This window comes from Coregonus lavaretus (genome assembly GCF_964263955.1).
Source record: "Coregonus lavaretus genome assembly, chromosome: 25".
NCBI classification, from domain to species: Eukaryota; Metazoa; Chordata; class Actinopteri; order Salmoniformes; family Salmonidae; genus Coregonus; species Coregonus lavaretus.
In genome coordinates this window covers 2,117,834-2,123,833 of record NC_140012.1, presented here as the reverse complement: position 1 = coordinate 2,123,833, position 6,000 = coordinate 2,117,834, and positions in this window count along the sequence as shown.

The following is a 6,000-nucleotide window of genomic DNA, read 5'->3' as shown; positions in this document are numbered from 1 at the left end:
TAAGATCACTGGGGTTATAGATGCATTATAAGGGATGTGTTTGGGAGATCTGAGAAGATTTGGTTGCAAGATCAATTAGGCCAGTAGGGGCAGTGATGAGTCAGATTTTAGTTTCAGCTTTGATAACACTGGGTGATGTTTGTAATTTGTTACTTACCTTTGAGAAAGTTATGATATTGAGATAGGTTGGAGAGTGATTCCTGGAGACAACACTCAGATGCCGGTGTTGACTGTTCCTGATCTGGATAAAGATGGATGGACTACTGATGGATAAATATCATTTTTTTATGAGTTGATTATTTTTCAAAAAAAAAAAAATTTTCAATAGTAGGGTGATGTTGGTATGATTTATGAGTCAAGGGGGGGATAGGTTAATGTGATTCATACATCATTTATAGGTCATTTTTATATTCTTAAATTGATGTTGAGGTTTAATTTGAAAATGTTGTTTTGCAAAAGATACTGTTTGGTCGTTTATTTTCTTGTCATTCCAGAAGCATTTGGGAGAACATGTGGAGATTGGAATACTCAAACAAAGACAATATGAAGGGACAATATGACTGGAGGAGATGAAACAAGGAGGGTGTGGCTGATTCCATCATCAACAAGTCCATTGGAAGAGGACACTACAGGGAGATGAAGTGTAGTGGACTACATTCCAGTGTCTGCAATGAAATATAGACATGTGTAATACATAATTGTGTAATAGCCTCAGGGATTAATTTTTGTAGAATGATGTTTGATGTAATTGGATACATGTAAGGATCTTAGATGTTTTTGTTTATTTCGGTGAATGTTTAGGGACAGAGAGGCTAGGAAGGGAGAGTTTCATTGTCCGGTTCTATGGGTTGACCAGCCGTACAATGGATGTTTATGGATAGGATTTTGTTTGCATGTTTGCAGGGGCTTACATGTGTATTTAATTGCATCATAGTTTCAAATGCATTTACATGGTTAATGAGGTTATCTGGAGTACCGACGGTGGTTGCCTGGGGCAGAGGGACCGTGAGAGAATTTTACTGTCTTGATTGATATGGATGGATGGCTGCCAGACAGTTTTTCGCTCTTACACTCCATAGAGATTTCTTCATATTTCATAGTAATGTATTCACACTTCATATGTCATAGTAATGTATTCACACTTCATAAACAGGTATTTCATAGAAAGGTATTTACACTCTAGAGGAGAATGTGTTTGGTTTAATGTTAAAGATACTCAATAAGATAAATGGTTAATAGTCATAATCCTATTCTGTTTGGTTTCGAGACGTTTAGGTTGTCTCGAAAGGGGGGAATATGTAGTGTATTAAAATTATGTCTTTGTTAAATGTTTTTCATGACGAAATGGAATGTTGGTTGTTCAGGCCAGAGGGGGGATGTTTTATGATGTTATTTGAAATGTGCCGCTTGGAGGGTGACGCCCGAGGGGAGACTGGTGATTGGCCAGAAGAGGGGGTAACCCTTATTTTGTTATTGTCTATATAAGAAGGGTTTTAGACCATAAACCCCAGAGCAGCAATTAGAATTGGAGGACACTGCTCTCCAGACCTCGCGAGTCTGTCACCCATGCTGAAGCTTGTGATCTGAATAAACCTTATGATCAACGTGCAGTATGAGCAGACTCCTTTTGTTCATCAGCAATAATTGCCACCATTCATCCGATACGACACAACATCTCAAGACATCAGTCAGGAAGTTAAAGCTTGGTCACAAATGGGTCTTCCAAATGGACAATGACCCCAAGCATACTTCCAAAGTTGTGGCAAAATGGCATAAGGACAACAAAGTCAAGGTATTGGAGTGGCCATCACAAAGCCCTGACCTCAATCCTATAGAACATTTGTGGGCAGAACTAAAAAAGTGTGTGCGAGCAAGGAGGCCTACAAATCTGACTCAGTTACACCAGCTCTGTCAGGAGGAATGGGCCAAAATTCACCCAACTTATTGTGGGAAGCTTGTGGAAGGCTACCCGAATCGTTTGACCCAAGTTAAACAACTTAAAGGCAATGCTACCTAATACTAATTGAGTGTATGTAAACTTCTGACCCACTGGGAATGTGATGAAAGAAATAAAAGCTGAAATAAATCATTCTCCCTACTATTATTCTGACATTTCACATTCTTAAAATAAAGTGGTGATCCTAACTGACCTAAAACAGGGAATTTTTACTAGGATTAAAAGTCAGGAATTGTGAAAAACTGAGTTTAAATGTATTTGGCTAAGGTGTATGTAAACTTCCGACTTCAACTGTAGCTACAAACAATGACAAGATACTGCCATGTCGGAATCGTAAGTGACTGGTTTCTGCTAATTTCATCTTGTTCTTGATACCATGTCTTGCTTTGAGATGTTTTGACTGATTTCATTTCAATGCTAATATGGCAAAAATTAGCTAGCTAGCTAACCAACAACTGTAACGATTTATTTGAGAGGCAACAAGTGCTCATTGTGCAAATGTATTTATGTTTTCAATAAACATTGGAGACTAAATATAGTTAACATGTTGTCAACAATCTAAGCCAATCCCATCTATTTTGCTCCATAGTTGTGCACGCGTCAGTTTTGTTGCGAAACAACCAACCAGTCTATAGGCTGTGTCTTTCTTCCAAAGAAAAAAGAAGCTATAAAAGATTGGCTTTTGAAACATGGGCATGGAGATGGTAATTGGACATGGTTGACAGCCTAACATGAATAAAACATGCCCATGCCATGCTCTACCAGGAGGTAAGCTTGAGGTAAGCTTGGCTTCTTATATGGTGTTGAGTAAAGCTTAAACCATGCATTTGATCGTAGGTAGGTAGTTGTAGTTAGGTATTGTAGGTAGTTTATTTAGGTAGTTATTGTAGGTTTCCGTAGGTAATTATTGTAGGTAAGTATTGTTTACGGCGGAGCCCGGAGAAAGCACGAGGCTAGCTAGCTAGCGGGTAGCTACTGGTAACGTTTAGCAACGGTGGAGAGTTGTTTCCAATGTTAATGTGCTAGCTAGCCAACGTTTAATTTTTGCTGCGTTATGAAAGGAACTAGACACGGACACGAATTATCTGTTTAGTGTGCTAACACACTATTAGTAGTTTGTTGTAACCAAGTATTGGTGCTAAACTGTGTGTTATTGGATGCTAGCATGCTAGTTAGCTATGGCGTCATAGTTAGGCATCGTGGGCTGTTGTGGGTAGTTACTGTAGGTTAGCATTGTTTTTCGGCGGTGCCGGGTCTAGCACGAAGCTAGCTAGCTAGCCGTTCTTCAAACAAAGTCAACACAGTGGCCATTGCTAGCTAACCAACACGACCAGCTAACTGTACTGTAGTAGCTAAATACAATATACTTATGCTAGCTAGCCAACGTTTAATTATTGCTGCGTTATGCTAGGAACTAGACACGGACGCGAAAGATCTGTTTAGTGTGTTAACGCACTATTGGTAGTCTGTTGTAACCAAGTATTGGTGCTAAACTGTGTGTTATTGGATGCTAGCATGCTAGTTAGCTATGGTGTCATAGTTAGGCATCGTGGGCTGTTGTGGGTAGTTACTGTAGGTTGGCATTGTCTTCTGTGTAGCACGAAGCTAGCTAGCTAGCCGTTTTTCGAACAGAGTCAACACAGTAGCCATTGTGTGCTGTACTGTGGTAGCTAAATACAATATATTTGTGCTAAGCTAGCCAACGTTTAATTATTGCTGCGTTATGAAAGGAACTAGATACGGACACGAATTATCTGCTTAGTGTGTTAACACACTATTGGTGGTTTGTTGTGACCAAGTGTTGGTGCTAAACTGTGTGTTATTGGATGCTAGCATGCTAGTTAGCTATGGTGTCATAGTTAGCTAGCTGAATAAAGTGGGTTGAGTCTATTCCTTTAAACATTGAACCGCTGTGGTTCACAACAATTCTGGTTTCTAAAGGTGGAAGTTGGGAGAGTTTTTGTTCGGGTGGTTCAGTGAAACAATTATAGTTTCTGAGGTGGAAGTTTTGGTGAGGGAGGCCCTGCTCTCTCCTCTCCCAGATGCTTAGTTCATTTCATTCCGATCTCCTCTGCATTATTGTAGCCATTTGATACAGCCTGTCAACTATGCCTCTGCCTATCCCTGTTCTCTCCTCTCTGCACAGGCTACACAAACGCCTCACACCGCGTGGCTGCTGCCTCTCTAACCTGGTGGTCCCTGCACGCACCCCACACCTGGAGTTCCAGGTCTCAGGCAGCCACTGGAACTGCCGTTCTGCTGCCAACAAAGCTGACTTCATCCCAGCCTATGCTAACCTCCAGTCCCTCGACTTCCTGGCGCTGACGGAAACATGGATTACCACTGAAAACACTGCTACTCCTACTGCTCTCTCCTCGTCTGACCATGTGTTCTCGCATACCCCGAGAGCATCTGGTCAGAGGGGTGGTGGCACAGGAATCCTCATCTCTCCCAAGTGGACATTCTCAATTTTTCCCCTAACCCACCTGTCTATCTCCTCATTTGAATTCCATGCTGTCACAGTCACTAGCCCATTTAAGCTTAATATCCTTGTCATCTATCGCCCTCCAGGTTCCCTTGGAGAGTTCATCAATGAGCTTGACGCCTTGATAAGTTCCTTTCCTGAGGATGGCTCACCCCTCACAGTTTTGGGGGATTTCAACCTCCCTATGTCCACATTTGACTCATTTCTCTCTGCCTCCTTCTTTCCACTCCTCTCCTCTTTTGACCTCACCCTCTCACCTTCCCCCCCTACTCACAAGGCAGGTAATACGCTTGACCTCATCTTTACTAGATGCTGCTCTTCTACTAATCTCACTGCAACTCCCCTCCATGTCTCCGACCACTACTTTGTTTCCTTTTCTCTCTCGCTCTCCTCCAACACTACTCACTCTGCACCTACACAGATGGTAATGCGCCGCCGCAACCTTCACTCTCTCTCTCCCACTACTCTCTCCTCTTCCATCCTATCATCTCTTCCCTCTGCTCAATCCTTCTCCCTCCAATCTCCTGATTCTGCCTCCTCAACCCTCCTCTCCTCCCTTTCTGCATCCTTTGACTCTCTGTGTCCCCTATCCTCCCGGCCGGCTCGGTCCTCCCCTCCAGCTCCGTGGCTTGATGACTCATTGCGAGCTCACAGAACAGAGCTCCGGGCAGCGGAGCAGAAATGGAAGAAAACTAAACTCCCTGCCGACCTGGCATCTTTTCACTCCCTCCTCTCTACATTTTCTTCATCTGTTTCTGCTGCTAAGGCCACTTTCTACCACTCTAAATTCCAAGCATCTGCCTCTAACCCTAGGAAGCTCTTTGCCACATTTTCCTCCCTCCTGAATCCCCCCCCCCCCTCCTCTCTCTCTGTGGATGACTTCGTCAACCACTTTGAAAAGAAGGTTGACGACATCCGATCCTCGTTTGTTAAGTCTAATGACACTGCTGGTCCTACTCACACTGCCCTACCCTATGCTTTGACTTCTTTCTCCCCTCTCTCTCCAGATAAAATCCTGCGACTTGTGACTGCAGGCCGCCCAACAACCTGCCCGCTTGACCCCATCCCCTCCTCTCTTCTCCAGACCATCTCCGGTGACCTTCTCCCCTACCTCACCTCACTGATCAACTCATCCTTGACCGCTGGCCATGTCCCTTCCGTCTTCAAGAGAGCGAGAGTTGCTCCCCTTCTCAAAAAACCAACACTCGATCCCACCGATGTCAACAACTACAGACCAGTATCCCTTCTTTCTTTTCTTTCCAAAACTATTGAGCGTGCCGTCTTTAGCCAACTCTATTGCTATCTCTCTCAGAATGACCTTCTTGATCCAAACCAGTCAGGTTTCAGGACTGGTCATTCAACTGAGACTGCTCTTCTCTGTGTCACGGACGCTCTCCGCACTGCTAAAGCTAACTCTCTCTCCTCTGCTCTTGTCCTTCTAGACCTGTCTGCTGCCTTTGATACTGTGAACCATCAGATCCTCCTCTCCACCCTCTCCGAGCTGGGCATCTCCGGCGCGGCTCACTCCTGGATCGCGTCCTACCTGACCGGTCGCTCC